The sequence below is a fragment of the Nycticebus coucang genome, unplaced genomic scaffold (assembly GCF_027406575.1).
Source record: "Nycticebus coucang isolate mNycCou1 unplaced genomic scaffold, mNycCou1.pri scaffold_44, whole genome shotgun sequence".
Classification (NCBI taxonomy): domain Eukaryota; kingdom Metazoa; phylum Chordata; class Mammalia; order Primates; family Lorisidae; genus Nycticebus; species Nycticebus coucang.
Genome location: NW_026515578.1, coordinates 865,431 through 882,346, shown reverse-complemented (window position 1 = coordinate 882,346; position 16,916 = coordinate 865,431). Strand labels below are relative to the sequence as shown.

The 16,916-nt window shown below is 43.9% G+C and overlaps 1 pseudogene; it reads left to right on the top strand.

The window, feature by feature from the left end:
* Window positions 1-8,758: 8,758 nt before the first annotated feature.
* Window positions 8,759-9,214, top strand: LOC128579304 (immunoglobulin heavy variable 5-10-1-like; annotated as a pseudogene).
* Window positions 9,215-16,916: the final 7,702 nt, after the last annotated feature.

Below are 16,916 nucleotides of genomic sequence, written 5' to 3'. Positions count from 1 at the left end.
GCTCAAATGTACACTGCCTTTTTCAGTCCCTGTAACCCACAGCAGGGCAACTGGCAGCATCTCATCTCCAGTAAAATAATTTTCCTGATATTTTTTGCCAATGTTTCTTTGTAAAGTATGAGTTATCTCTTCAGTTTGTCTCACCAGTGCAGTTTCAAAAGAAATGTAGTTTTCAGCTAATCTGTGAAACTTTGCATGCTTTTTAGTATGTTAGAAATAAAGGAAGGTCCATGATCACTTTGAAGGTTATTGACAGAGTAAAACTGCAATTTCCACATTCACCTCATGTGCATTTTTCCTTAAGTTTCTCCTGGTCAGTGTTTCTACTGACATAAGGGATTGTTAAATGTACTGTGAGATGAATTGGGTCTCATATCCATTTGTTTCTGTCCATGAGCAGAAGTCTTGAGTAGAGTAAGTTTGGTCACCTCCAGACACAACCACTACCCTGACTCAGAACAAGAGCAGAAACTTCCCTGACGCTGAGTCTCAGGTAGGAGCTGGACCTGCACACCTCAGAGCCTGCAGAGACCCCAAACATCACCCTATATCAGGTCACCCCATGTACAGGGAGCTCAGACTGCCGCCTCTTCTGACAGTGAATCAGGTCTGACGGTGGGGCTGATAATCAGGACAATTGAATTTTATTCTGAACGTTACCTTCCTGAGAGACGCAGGTGATAATCCAATCCCTCTTCCCTTGACATCTGTTTTTTTGTTATTTATTATTGCATTTTTGTGGAGATTAAAGTTTTACCATATATTTGCCTGAGACTACCCTCAAAATCTACTGAATTTTTCTGGGTATGTCACATATTTGACAAAAGTGGTTTAACATTCTTACCAAAATTATGTCTGGAAATTTCAGTGTGTCGTCATGAACACAAGCAACTGAACTTCTCAGTTGACATCAAACATGTTTATGTTACCATGTTTTGTAATTATTCCTGTTTTCTTCATTCCTTTTTGTCTGTGCAATTTGGTTTGCCTGACTTCCAATGACAGTTCTTTAAGCCACGACTTCACTTGCAGGCTGAGCCAACACCACTGCTGAGTGTGCACAAGGCTCCTTCTATACAGAGCATAGTGCTTCTGACTGTCATGAAACATGATATTAATGTTTCCATCTGCCAACAGAGTACAGCCTGACCATGTCGTCTTCCCATGTTGTCATGTGGACATTTTACTAAATACACTCATTAATTAGATCATTCTAAGTGCTCTGTCATTTACAGTCATATTCAGATCATTAGTCTACTATGGCTCTGGACTTTCTCTCTGAGGTAACTTATAATCATGATGATAACCAGATAGGCTGTTTTGGACAATTGATGTTGCCTTGTTAGTTTATTGAATGCATTTTCTTCCTCTAGTTTATCATATCCTATCTTTGCTAGGCACTTAGTTGACAATTTTTCTGAACTTCCTCAGAGGTGCCTCTGAAGTACACATTTGCTGTGGAGACCAGAGTTGAATCTGTTCCTTCTGCAGCCATAAGAGACTTCAGATTCCCCAGTGACACCTTGTCTCTGCTCCCTGCTTGGCCTCATGTTCCCCCCGGTGCCCTCCTGCAGAGGGTCTGTCTGTCCTACTTCTTCCACACACACTCTAGTGTGAAACTTAACTTACAACTGGCAGTATGTGGAAGGTTTGGGACTAAAGTCAGAGTCTCTGACCTTCTCCTGAGCTGTGATTGTAGACAGGCATTGGGAGCCTGAGTCTGGGTGCTGCCTTCCAGGTGCTACTGTCTCTGCTCCAGGTGAGCTGATGGTTGCAGTTTTCCTGCCCCTCCTCCTGGGAAGAGTGTCTCTTGTTATTATTTATAATTTTCTATCACAGAACTAGTGCTTCTCCATAAGGGTCCTCAGATTCGGGATTTAATGCCCTTCCCTGCATATCAAGGCTTTTATTCCACTGGGAATGTGAGGGGTGGTTCTGAACATAACTGTGGCGTGGGACTCCGTTTCCCTCCCAGTTCCGGTGGGGTCCACTGTGCCTTTAGGATGCCAGTTTGAAGATTTTATTGAAAATCCATTCTTTAATTTTATAATGGTAAAGGAGAGGTGAGTCTGAAAGCATTTCAGAAGTGTGTGCTGTCTCTCTCTCCCACAGTGGATTTGCAGGAAAGGAGATTTTTGTGACTGCTGTTTACCTAGAGGAAAGTGATGAGAAGATAGAATCCCCCTTGAGACTGATACCCTGTAGAGTTTCCCGCTATAAAGCCTTTACCACCCTCTGCCTCCAGCAGTGAGATACACACTCATAGCTTCATCCTCTGTCAGCCTACCCTGCATGTGGCAGCCTCTGCCCCAGATCAGGTAACTCCCTGGCTTTGGTTATTCCTGCAAGAATTTGTCTCTCTCCACATGTCACATTTGTTGTTAGTCCTATAACTTCAATTATCTCAGGTATTAATGAATGTTTCCAAATTACATCTTTTGCAGTTTTTCTGAGGTTGTCAATGCTATTGTTCTCAGAATAAATGCAAGAAACTATATTTCTCACCAAGGTATACCTTCAAACTGAGCCACAGATTTACTTGTAAGACACCAAAAATTTAACTAGTATATATTAAACAAAAGCTTAGTAGACAATAATTACATGAAACTTGATCAGTGGAATACTACCCTAATCAGAATCCATGAGTGTTTCATACACTCAGCAACATGTCTTTATGTGGAAGTGTTTATACTCAGTAAATAAGCCAAAGCAAGAGAAGTAAAAATTGCTTTGCTCCACTTATATAATCTCTAGGAAATAAAAGGTAACCTAAGTACTCTCAGAAGGATCAATATCTGTCTAGGAGAATAATACAGGAAGGAAAAGGGAAAGAAGAAAATAAGGAAGAACAGAAGATGAGGTGAAGGAAACTGATTTATTCACTAACTTTATAATGATTGTAGATGTGTTAACATTTCTAATGTGTACACTTTAAATATATGCAGATTAGTCCATGTCAATTATACATCATTATGTTAATCACAATGAATAATGGACTACAGAGAGGAAATAAGTGTTAGAAGGAAAAATGACCCAGAACCCTAAAAATTCAACTGCATAAACCATAGTCCTCTGCATTTTCAGGGTAAAGTCTTCAAGTGGGATAACTACAATGTGCCCATGACAGAAATATTGAAACCACTAGACAGGCCCAGCTCAATCCTGTGGTGGGTCCAAGGGACACGGGTGTACAGTGCTAAAAAGTTCATGCTCAGATACCAAAAGTTACTCTTAACAGAATGGAAATGCTGGACATGTCACAGAGACAATCTGTCCTCCGGGGTGAGCCTCACATTTGTAACATGGAATAAACAATGACACATACAATACGTGATCCATGTGCATGTGTAAACATGAACTAAGACGATATATCATAAGTATGTATGAAATCTCACAATAAGAATTTGTCTTTATCAAGTGTTACCCTTGTCATATTCCTGTCCCAACATACTCACACATGCTCTGGCCCTGCCCTCCCTCAGCTTCCCACCCCAGAACTCTGATATTGCAGGAGCACATGCAAATAGGGCCTCCCTCTGCTCATGAAAACCACCCCAGCACTGCAGCTCTGGGAAAGGAGTCCCAGCCCCGGGACTCCCACGTCTGCCCACTCGCTGGTCAGGACTGAACACAGATGACCTACCGTGGAGTCAGGGCTGAGCTGTCTTCTCCTTGTTGCTCTGTTCTAAGGTGATTCGTGTTGAACTGGAGAGTTGGAGTGTGTGAGTGGATGTGAGAGAGAGAACAGAGTGTGTGTGTGGAGGTTTCTGACCAGGTGTCACTGGGTTTGCAGGTGTCCAGTGTGAGGTGAAGCTGGTGGAGTCTGGTGGAGGCTTGGTCCAGCCTAGAGAGTCCCTGAGTCTCTCCTGTGCAGCCTCTGGATTCACTTTCACTGATTACAACATGTGGGTCCACCAGGGTCCGCCAGACTCCAGAGTAGTGGCTGGAGTGGGTGGCAGGAGTGAGTCAACCATCTGGAAGTAGACAGTGGTACTCTCCATCAGTACAAGGGAGATTCACAATCGCCAGAGACAACCCTACAAACACAGTCTCCCTTGAAATGACTAATCCGAAACCTGAGGACACAGCCTTGTATTACTGTGCGAGGGACAGAGTGAGAGGACCGCAGTTTGAGCCCAGACACCAACCTCCTGCAGAAAGGAGCCACCAGGGGGCGCCCGGCACAAAGGCACGGAGTCACCTAGTATAGGTGCAAGGGGTGCTCAGCCCTGGTTTTCTCTCCAGCTCTGGGGCTCCGTCTGCAACTTAGTGTTTCTCCTGAGAGCCTCCTAGTGGAGTAACAAGATTTACAACGTTATTCCTACCAGCAAAGTCACTAAAGTGAATAGTTTCTTATCATAGGAGAAATCGTTCTTACATGTCCTAAAAAGGCTTGTAAGTTGAGGAGGCAGAAAAATTCACAGAAGCCAGGTGAGGCTTGGGAAGTGTTAGCCCAGGGTGCACATCTGACATCGAGTGAAGGAGAAAGGGGAGAAGAGAGTGGAAATTCATAGCTACACTGTAATGCAAGCAAAGTGCAGACAGCCACTGGTGCCTTCCTGATCCAAAGTTGCCCTTGACAGGCCCACAGCATCACCCAGGAGTGACTCTTATTAGGATCACTACCAAGCTGGATAGTCACCTAAAACCAGCCCACAGGACGTGTGTCTTTAGCACAAACCCAGTGATGGATGACAGAGGGTGACAGCCAGGTGTCTGGTGCATGGTGCTCCCTGTAGTTGGAGGGATGGGAGGGAATTCTTATGGCCACACACTGTTCATGGACTTTAATGAAACAAAACATGGTTTTACATGAGCCTCTCAGGCAATGTATATATCCGTAAAAGCAAGCATGTAGTCTGCAAACAATTGTAATTTCCACATTCACATCAGGTACATTTTTCCTTAATTTCTCCTGGTCAGTGTTTCCACTGATATGAAGGATTGTTAAATGTACTGTGAGATGAATTTGTTCTCATAGCCATTGGTTTCTTTCCATGTGCAGAGATCTTCAGTAGAGTAAGTTTCATCATCTTCAGACACAACCACTACCCTGACACAGAGGAAGAGCAGAGACTTCCCTGACTGCTGAGTCTGAGGTGGGAGTTGGCCCTGCCCAAGTCAGAGCCTGCAGAAACCCTAAATAACATTCCCTATATCAGGTGCTGCCTGGTGTGCAGGGAGCTGGGACTTCCCTCTGTGATGACAGTGACTCAGGTCTGATTGTGGGGCTGAGAATCAGGACACTTGAATTTTACCCTGAGTATTACCTTCCTCGGAGATTCAGGTGATAATTCAATCGCCTTTCCCGGACACCTGGTTTTCATTCTCCATTGTTGTATATTTGGGGAGTGTAAAGTGTTGCCACATATTTGCCTGAATCTAGCCTCAAAATCTATTGAATTTTTCTGGAAAACCTACAGACTCAACAAAAGTGGGTTTCATATTCTTACCTAAATATGGGTGGTGGAAATTTCAATATGTTGTCCTGAACACCAGCAGCTGTATTCTCAGTTCACTTGGGAGGAACTGAGACAAGGAATGTAACTGAGACCTGGGAAGGTGGAGACAACTTTGGACAATGTCAGATCCACCATCTATCATTCCTTTTATATTCTGGTGGTAGCACTTGTAAGGTTTCCTCTTTACTATCTTATGTTACTTATTTGAGTTTTCTTTCCTTTTTCTTCTTCTTAGTTTTTCTCTTTTCTAACTTTTCAAAAGGAAAATAAAACAATTCAGGGATGTGTTGATCTTTCTATTGTGCCATGTGGATGGGACAACAAAAAGGGTGGTGTGAGGGGAGGAGGTCTGCCGTGAGGTCCAGACTGTCCTCTGCTAGGGAAACCCCTATTCCTCTTCACTCTGCCATTCAATCATTTCTATCAAGGTGGAAAGTCATTTAAATTTCTCTCTGACATGTGGATGGAAGCCTAGAAATGAGACTTGTCAAACCTAAATTCTGAACCCACTCTCTTGGGGAATGTGCTTGTTTTTTCCCCCTCTGTCCTGAGTCCATAAGCTGAAAACTCTCCTATTCCACTGCAGCCCACACTGCCTCTGCCCACACCATCCAATGTGGCAGCTGCAGCTTTGGCACCTGGAACATGCCCCTGCCCAGTTTATCTCCCTCCACAGACTGCCTCCCAGTCCATCCCTGGGCTCTCAGCATCATTTCTAAGCCATTTAGCCCCCACATGAAGTCTGACCTTTAACCTCTCTTCACTCTCTTTGCTTCCAAGTCATATTGCTCATTCTAACAGCCTTTGTCCTCTTACCTGAACTTCTGCACAGAAAAGGATAACTCATCAGGTGTGAGTTGTCAAACTGTATGCATTACTGAAAGAAATAAATTCCTAGAACTAGTCCATGATAAGCCCCTGAAAGATGTGCTCTGATCCCTTGAAACAGCTCCTCATAGCAGCATTTTAAAACCACATTAATAAGATACGATGTCCCTGTAAACACTCCCCAGTAGATAACTTGCAGAACTCACCGAGTTTATGTGTATGCATATACTCTTAAAACCATAAACAACATTAAGACCTGGATATATCTACACCTCCAATGTCTCCTCACATCCCCATTATTGTTAGCAATTAACTTGCTTTTCAATTGGTTTGGGGGTGAATTCAACCTACCGGTTGATCATATACTGATTTGTAGTGAATGCCTGTGTTTGCCCCGAGGTCTGACTTCGGGTATTGAGGATCAGATGTGCAGGTGCTACAACCCTGTGACTGACCCCAGTGAGCAGCACTGGGCAGCAAGGCTGAGGGGAGCTTCCCTGCAGGACAACCCATCACACGTGTGGTCAGACATCACTGCTGGTACAACTGAATGTGTACAGGAGGCTAACTGGGGAGAGGACCCCTGGGCGCTGGTACCTGGTGACCCTGGGAATTACTCTATGTGCCTTTGCTGAATTTCATTTGTATCATTTGTGTAATAAGTGACCAGGAGTGTAGTATCTTATTCTAAGACTTGTGTTTATATCGCTCAGAGAGAACTAGCATGGTCTTGGCAGACTATATGATTACATCAGAAGTAGGGATTGCCTGAATAACCCTGCCTTTTGACACGTGGCTAAAGCATAGTTTAGCAAAGCAAGGGATGAAAAGGTGGTGGAGATGAGCCGGTGACAGCTGATGGCTGCCACATCACATACAGTGAGGCAGCAGGTGCTCTAAGTAACTTGTGGGCAAACATTATCAGTGGGAGTTGGGAATGGTACGGTACAGTCTAAGGGTTGATGTCTCAGTGAACACTGAGACAGTGCAGAAATGCATGTGTACAGGTACTAACTCAAAAGAAAGCAAAAACTGCTGCACTTAGTCCTGGCCCTCCACAAACTGAACTGTGGCTACAAGACTCTGATCCACAATCAATATGAACAATTTTCCTGAAAACGCGAAGCACAGTGTCAATGAAGGTGGCCCCGGGGTAGGGCTGGAAAGGAAAATCCTTTAAACTACTAAATCCAGGCAGTAGCAAGAGAGAGGTGTATCACATTGTGACATGATTTATGCCATTTTGGGTGGATGCTGGACCCACATCTTAGAACAGGCCAGTCACACATGGCAGCAGGTGATCCTAAAACACAGCAGACTGTTTCTGATGGGATTAGGAACCTCCATAGCAGAGGACAGTCTGTTTGTCATGTGAGAAAAGTGGACTTGCCAGATGAAGACACTCGCTCATTACCCAAGGCCTGGTGCTCTGGCTTCATGAAGGTGAGGATGTTCACAACATAATATGCACCTTTCCCAGGATGTGGAACGTGCTGTGATGAAGGGGGCCCATTTAGTTCTGCACAGCAGGGCCCCTTATTGTGCAAAATATCTTTGGATATATACTGTGTTGTTTTCCATCATATTTCCCCTTGGGCCTTACAGACACTGAGGAAATGATACTGACCCAAAAGAGCATGGAACAGACACAGGGGAGAAGCAGGGCACTAGGGCGAAAAAAGGTGGACATACTTCAGTGGTTAATGGAGAAAGAAATGGCTGAAGAAGACAGGGATGGGGTTGACACACACGTCAGAAAACAGCACTGCAAGTCATTGGTGGAACAGTGTGTTCCCTTCAAGGCTGTTGACATCAACAGACCTGACCACATGTTCCCTACTTACTGTGTTTGTAGGAATGTGAAAATGCAGAAGGCAAAATGGCTTTTAGAAACTTGCCCTGAGTGTCGTTAGCAAAGGTCTGCAAATTACACAAGATGAGGATTGCCGAAGGGTTGTGGCAATCGTCCCCTGCCCAAGCTGGGTGCCCAGACCATGTTCAGACACGTGTGCAAAGGGCCGGTGGTGTGGCCGAGTCCTAGTGACAGTTCTCGTGAGCAGGCGCCTCTGCATGAAATCTTCACTTCACAGTCTCCCCAGGCTCTACTCCTGTTTTTTTCTTTTTTTCTCATGTGACTCTTGTTATATTCCAACAACTTCCCCCACAGTATCATAGACAAGGGTGGGGAGGAAGGATCCCTGACCTGAGTCCTGTGTGTTCCTGGAGCAGAATATGAGGAAGGCTGGGAGGGATTATTGGGACTCTCATGCACCTGCTCATTGGTGCACGTCAGACCAGGAGCTGCCTTGAGGGTGCTGGGCTATGACCTGTGTGAAGCCTCCACTGTGGGGCATGGTATTACTTAATATGCAAACTCAAGTGAGGGTCACCCTCTTTAAACTCCCTGGAGAGTGGGCCTCCTGTACTGCCCACTGGATCCTCAGTGCAGCCCTTTCTGTGCTTCCAGGATGGGGTCTGCCGTCGTCCTCACCCTCCTGCTGGCTGTTCTCCCAGGTCAGTCCTGACTCAGGATCTGGGGTCACAGGAGGGGTTGGCAGGAGGGGCCCCGATCTCAGTCCTGCTTCTCCCACACAGGCGTCTGTGCCCAGGTGCAGCTGGTGCAGTCAGGGGGCAGAGGGGAGACGGCCCGAGAGTCTCTGACGATCTCCTGCAGGGTATCTGGATACAGCTTCACAAGCTCCTATATCCACTGGGTGTGCCAGAAGACCGGGAAGGGACTGGAGTGGGTGGGGAGAATCAATCCTAGTAATTCTGATACCAGGTATAGCCCGGCCTGACAAGGCCATGTTACCATCTCCACCGACAACTCCATCAGCACCTCTTTCCTGCGGTGGAGCAGCCTGAAGGCAGAGGACACCGCCATGTATTTCTGCGCTAGAGACACAGCAAGGGAACTGCAGTGAGAGCCCAGACACAAACCTCCTGCGGGGCACGGCCGCCAGGGGGCGCCCGGACACAGGCCCGGAGTTACCCAGGGCAGGTGCAGGTGAACTCAGCCCTGATTTCCTGCAGGGTCGCACCTTTGTCTTTGTATAACAGTTACCAAAACGTCTGTGGATTTATGGTTCTAAGCTTCCCTCCAAAATCTCTGATTTAGATACGTTTCTAGTAGTAAGAAAAAAATGTCTCCAGTGCACAAAAGGCACAGAGAGGCTTGCAGTTACATTATCATGTCCCCAAATGTACCTTAATTATCAACATTTCTGAATAAGTCACTAAATATATTACAGATTCTTCCTTGTACTCCACTATGAAGCACAGACCCCAGAATATAAATTTCCTTCTAGTCAGAAGGCAGGATAAAACCCTAACAGTGGGTGGCGCCTGTGGCTCAGTGAGTAGGGCGCCGGCCCCATATGCCGAGGGTGGAGGGTTCAAACCCAGCCCCGGCCAAACTGCAACAAAAAAATAGCCGGGCGTTGTGGCGGGCGCCTGTAGTCCCAGCTGCTTGGGAGGCTGAGGCAAGAGAATCGCTCTAAGCCCAAGAGTAGAGGTTGCTGTGAGCCGTGTGATGCCACGGCACTGTACCGAGGGCAGTACAGTAAGACTCTGTCTCTACAAAAAAAAAAAAAAAAAAAAAAAAAAAAAACTAACAGTTACCAGGGTCCTAGGCAATCTCAATGTTTCTCAGGAAAAGAAAGACGACTCCCGTGGTGCTCAAAGTCTAAGCAACAAGCTCACAACAATCAATTGTAGTGGACATGACACAAGGTCAGAGAGTACCCCACCAACGCTTAGTGTGGATGTTGGTTCTGCTTGTCTCACACACACACACACACACACACACACACACACACACACACACACAGAGTGAATACAGAAAGCTTTATTATGTCCAGTATTGAAATGTCTTCTGAGAGCAGGAAAGGCATTTCAAGAAATCCAAAAGTGGCTTGCTAGAATGGAAAGGGAGACTAGCTCATGGTTTTCATAAGGGCTCTGTGGTGGTTCAGGTGGGGCTCCCACTAACAGGAAAGTTCTTGTGGGGGTTGGACCTCACACTGATATCTTGTGATACAGCACCTTTGAATCATGACTAAAATTCCCTTGAGTTTGGCAAATAGGGAAGGGGAAGGGATAACCCTGAAGATTTTCAGCAGACAGACATCAACTAAGAGATTCGCACTTCTTATTCCATTAAAATACTATTTTTTGAAAAACAAGTTTAACAATCTGATAAAAGACAATTATGGGTAGACAGCAATCATATATGCAGGGAAATAGAAGACATTTTATTAGTATGAGCAAATAATAATGAGGATGAGTGGGTGATGAATTAGACAGGGGTCTCAGTCTATGGTAGGGGGAAGCTTCTCACTGTCCACGATTATCAGCTTATTCTGAAGGTCTTGGGTCTGCTGTCTTCTTCAAAACACCAGAAGCTTCTCAGGTTCTGTGAGAATTCTCAGGTTTACATCCTTTATCAGAGTAGGCGCCCAAGAGACTAGAATTCCCTATTGATTCTTTAGTTGTGAAATACGAGAACTGCCATATTGGAATTTCACTACTATGATTTGTTCAATGTCCTTAATAATATCTTTCCAGTGTGGCTCTGGTGCAATGTTCACCTGATGTCCCCTTTAGTACACACTATTACTTGCTTGAACATGACAGACTTTTAGAAAGGTGTAGTAAATATTTAGCCTGACTCTGTGTGTGATAGGAGCATGTAGAACACATATGCTAATTTCAAGAGTTTTTGTCCTGCACATAATATCTAAAATGCTACTATTTGTGGAAAACTCTAAGTGTAAGATCTGTCCAGGTACCAAGCCATTGGGTAATAACTGACATGTCCTTGAGTGAGTGCAATAAGACACCACAAGTGCTAATAGTAGAGCCCTTGCCCAAGGGAGTTCAAAAAGTTTTTTAAATTGTTAAATCTTAACTCTAATAATGGCACTTTGATCAACATTTTAGAAGATTTAATATGGATCACTGCTGTGTTATATGAGTAACGGTACTGTCTTACAGGTTTAGATGAGATATAACCTAGGTTGAGGCTGCTTTTCCTGTGTAATGATCTGCTACAACATTTGCTTAGCTCCCATGCTTTTTTTTTTTTTTTTGGATAATTTCCAAGGTTATATAATTTCTCTAGCATTTAAAAGTTTATTTATATCTTTCTCAGCTTGTTATTCATTTTACTAGAAGTTGTAAGAAACCCTTTTGTTTTCAAAGCATCCCAAATTCACTTGCTATTCCAAAAACTCATGAATTTAATCTGTTTTTGGCTAATTGACAAGCTCCATGAAGTATAATTGACTTCTGCAACGTGGGCTGATTTTTCATCTGGTGGAGAACCATATTCCAATGGAAAATTTGCTTAGTAACTTAGTAACATGAACTACAGGTCATTAACCTTCAATTTTACTATTAAGGTATGATTAGTAGATAAATAATATTACCTCAGGGATTTCGGGAGAATCTTATCTAAAATATAATCAAAACTTTCCCTGATGTAGCTAAAATAACTGTGCCCACACTTAGCAATCAGCCATGTCTTGTTATTATATATAGTTTTCTATCACAGAACTAGTGTTTATCCACCAGGGTCCTCAGATTCAAGTTTTGATGCCCTTCCCTTCAGATCAAGGCTTTTATTCCACTGGGAATGTGAAGGGTGGTTGAACATAAATGTGGTGTGGGCCTCTGTTTCCCTCCCAGTTGCTACGGGGCCCACTTCATTCCTAGGATGCCAGTATTGAAGATTTTATTGAAAATCCATTCTTTAATTTTATAATGATAAAGGAGAGGTGAGTCTGGAAGCATTTTAGAAGTGTGTGCTCTCTGTCCCTCTCTCTCCCACAGTGGATTTGTGGGAAAGGAGATTTTTGTGACTGCTGTTTTCCTTGAGCCTGATATCCTGGAGAATTTCCCACCATAAAGCTTTTACCACACTCAGCTCCCAGCAGTGAGATACACACTCATGGCTTCATCCTCTGACAGCCTACCCTGCATGTGGCAGGCTCAGTTATCCAGATCAGATAACTCCCTACCCTTGGTTACTCCTGCAAGAATTTGTCTCTTTCCACATGTCAGGTTTGCTGTTAGTCCTACAACTTCAAGTATCTCGGGTATTAATGATTGTTTCCCAAATTACATCTTCTGCAGGTTCTCTGTGGTTGTCAATGTTATTGTTCTCAGAATAAACACTAGAAACTATATTTCTTACCAAGGTACACCTTCAAGCTGAGCCACAGATTTACTTGTAGGACACCAAAAATTGAACTAGTTTATATTAAACAAAAGTTTAATAGACGATAATTATGTGACACTTGTTCAGTGGAATACCACCCTCATCAGAAAAGTGTTTCATACACTCAGCAACATGTCTGTACATGGAAGTGTTTATACACGGTAAATAAGCCAAAGGAAGAGGAGTCAAAATTGCATTGCTCCATTTATATAATCTCTAGGAAATAAAAACTAACCTAAAGTTCTATCTGAAGGATCAATATCTGCCTAGGAGAAGAATATAGGAAGGAAAAGGGAAAGAAGGGAATAAGGAAGAACAGAAGATGAGGTGAAGTGAACTGATTTATTCACTGACTTTATAATGATTGTAGATGTGTTAACATTTCTAATGTGTACACTTTAAATATATGTGGATTAGTCCATGTCAATTATACCTCATTAAATTAATTATAAACAATAATGGACCTACTGAGAGGAAACAAGTGTCAGAAAGAAAATGACCCAGATCCCTAAAAATTCAACTGCATCAACCATAGTCCTCTGCATTTTCAGGGTAAAGTCTTCAAGTCAGAAAACTACAAATATTCCCATGACAGAAATATTGAAACCACTAGACAGGCACAGCTCAATCCTGTAGTGGGTCCAAGGGTCAGGAGTGTACAGAGCTGAAAAGTTCATGCTCAGATACCAAAAGTTACTCTTAACAGAGTGGAAATGCTGGACATGTCACAGAGACAATCTGTGCTCCGGGATGAGCCTCACATTTGTACCATGGAAGAACCAATGACATGTACAAGAAGTGATCCAATGAAATAAGCAGATATATCATAAGTATGTATGAAATCTCACAGTAAGAATTTCTGTTTTATCAAGTGTTATCCTTGTCATATTACTGTCCCAACACACTCACACGTGCTCTGGCCCAGCCCTCCCTCAGCGTCCCACCCCAGACCTCCTATATGGCAGGAGCACATGCAAATAGGGCCTCCCTCTGCTCATGAAAACCAGCCCAGCCCTGACCCTGCAGCACTGGGAGAGGAGCCCCAGCCCCGGGACTCCCAAGTCTGCCCACTCGCTGCTAAGGAGTGAACACAGACGACTCACCATGGAGTCTGGGCTGATCTGGCTTCTCCTCGTTGCTCTGTTACAAGATGACTCACGGAGAACTGGAGACTCGGAGTGTGTGAGTGGATGTGTGAGAGAGAACAGAGGGGGGTGTGTGGATGTTTCTGATCCAGTGTCTCTGTGTTTCCAGGTGTCCAGTGTGAGGTGAAGCTGGTGGAATCTGGGGGAGGCTTGGTCCAGCCTGGCGGGTCCCTGAGACTCTCCTGTGTAGCCTCTGGATTCACCTTCACTGTTTACAGCATGAACTTGGTCCGCCAGGCTCCAGGGAAGGGGCCGGAGTAGGTCTCATACTCCGTGAAAGGCCGATTCACCATCTCCAGAGACAATGGCAAGAACACTGTGGATCTGCAGATGAACAGCCTGAGACCCGAGGACACCGGGGTGTATTACTGCGTGAGGGACACAGCGAGGGGACTGCATTGTGAGCCCAGACTCGAACCTCCTGGGTGGCGCGGCCGCCAGGGGGCGCTCGGGACACGTGCGCGGAGTCACCCAGGGCAGGTGCAGGATGGCTCAGCCTTGGTTGCCTGCAGGGTCGTGGCTTCCTCTCCATTAATCTGTTTCCTCTGGGGATTCTCTGGGTTAGTGCTTACCTCTGAAGCCTCTGAAATAAAAACATTCTTGTCATAAGACAAAGACGTCTTCACCGGTACAATTGGCAGAACAAGGCTTACAGTTGCAGTCTACTTATTTTCAATACCAGGTACACATCACCACATCTCTGATAAATCCATAAAAATGCTCTGATGAACTCAGCCATGCAGAACAGAAACAGATCTGCAGGTGTCAGCTAGCTGGCAAGTAGGACCAATTGCCTGCTAGACACTGGGGGCAGAGGGTGTCAGCCTTCCTAAGCAGGAGAAGGGAGAAAACAGGGCAGTCAGCGTCTCAGCACCAGGGTCCCAACACCCATCCTAGTGACACCCGGAGAAGGGGGACACTCAGTGTGGGTGTCGAGTCTGGTGATGCTGCACTCAACTACCCCGTGAATGTGGAAAACTTCTTGAAATAGCTGGGGACGGCAGCGTTGTCCTCTCAAAGTCCAAAATGACTCTGTAGAGGACACTCTGTGTCCCTCACGCAGGAAAGGAGATGGGCTGAGGGTTTGTTGATAGATCCGTGGTGGGGACTAGTGAGGATTTACTCTCCCTGGAAAGGGCTAGTGAGGCTTGAACCGCCCACTCTCACAGCCTGTATTTACTTATGCCTATGGGTGGGGAAATAAGAGGCATGAATGAACCTTGCATTGTAAATAGTCAAAAATCAAAAAAGAAGTTTGATTACTCAAAACTATTTTGAATACAGTGCAAGAAGGGAGGAGATTTTGCTCTATAGAATATGAAAGAGCTGCTGCAATTGAGCTAGTGATAATAATGGTGGCAAAATGGTGAATCATACAGGATTGTTAGTCCAGTATTGGAAACCAATGTTGTGCCTTATCTAAGATCATCAACTTAGACTGCAAGTTGTAGGTCGGCTGTCTCCTTTTAAACATCTGAAGCATCACAAGATCCGTGAACATTCTCTATATGGCAATCTAAGCTGGATTGGTTCTCCAATGGCGTGGAATTCTGAATTTACTTTAACTTTTTTCTTTTGTATGTTAAAGTATTAAGGCTTGATTTCCACTACGTTTTACGTTCCTCGGTGCACACGTGTGCTCATTGGCAACTTCTAGTTGAATAACAAGTGCATGTGGTGTTTGTTTTACCAGTCTTATGATACTTGACATAGAGTAATGGTATCCAGTTCCATCCAAATTGTTGAAAAGGCATTAATTCATCCTTTTTATGTCTGAGTAGTACTCCAGAGTACACATACACTGTGTATTTTAATCGACTCGCAAACTGATGTGCACTTGATTCTACATCTCTGCAGTTGTGAACTGTTCCACAATGAACATTTGAGTGGAGGTGTCTTTTTGATATGACTTCTTTTCCTATGTGTAGACACCCAGTAGTGGGATTTCTGGGTTGAATGGTAGGTCTACCTTTAGTTATTTGAGGAAATTTTGTACTGTTTTTCACACAGATTGTAATAATTTGCAATCCAACCATCAGTGTATACGTGTTCTTTTTCTGTACATCCCTACCAACATCTATTGTTCTTAGATTTTTTTATAAAAGCCTTTTTACATGGGAGAAGGTGATATCTCATGGTAATTTAACTAATAATTTGTTTTTCTGATGGTTAGAGATGTTGAGCATTCTTTCATCTGTTTATGGATGATTTGTCTATATTCTTTTGAAAAGCTTTTGTTCATGTTTTCATTCACTTTTTAATCAAGTGGTCTGCTTTATTTTCTTGCTGATCTGTTTGAGTTCTTAGTGGATTCTGAACATTAGCCCTTTACCAGGTTTATAACTTGTCAACATGTTCTCCAGTTCTTTAGGCTGCCTGTTTGCTCTGTCAGTTATTTCCTTTGTTGTGCAGCAGCTTTCAGTTCAATCCCATTTCATTCATTTATGTTTCTTGTTGCAGCGTTTGCCATTGTGGTCTTAGTAGTAAATTATTTGCCTAAACCAATAGGAGCTTTTGCTTCATTTTCCACTAGAATTCTGTGGTGTCATGTCTGCATTTAAGTCTTCATTGACCTGGCATTAAGTTTTGTGAGTGGTGAGATGTAGGGGTCCTGTTTCATTCTTCTACATGTGGCTGTCCAGTTGTCCAGCAAGATTTATTGACTAGGGCCAGTTTATGTCGTTGTCTGCTTCATCAAGATGAGTTGGCTGTATTGGGATTGTTTTTTTATGTGGGTTCTCTGTCTTGTGCCGGTGTCTGTGTCTTTATTTTTGTACCCACACCAGACTGTTCTGGTTACTACACACTTGTAGTATTGTGTGACATGTGATAATGTGGTGCTTCCAGATTTGATTTTTTGCTTATGATTTCTTGGCTACTTAGGCTTTTTAACAGTTCCAAACAAAACATGACCCTATTTTTTTGATCCATTTTTGTAGGCTGTGCTCATGTCATACCCCCAGTTTATAGCAGAACCTAATGCTGTAAAGATTTCTCCCTGTGTAATTCTACTGGCTTCATAGTTTTAGGTTTTATGTTTAGGAATTTTTTCCCAGAAGTGTTTGTTATGGAGACCATCTTTTCTTCATGAAGTGGTCACTAAAGTCAACAAAAGCTTTGACAAAGTCCAATATCCTTTAATGACAAAAATGTGCTCAGCAAAAACCTAGGAGGACTTGGAAAGTGCCTCAACATAATGGAGAACAACTGTGACAAGCCCACATCAGGCATGATACCAATGTCAACACTAGACTTTGCCTT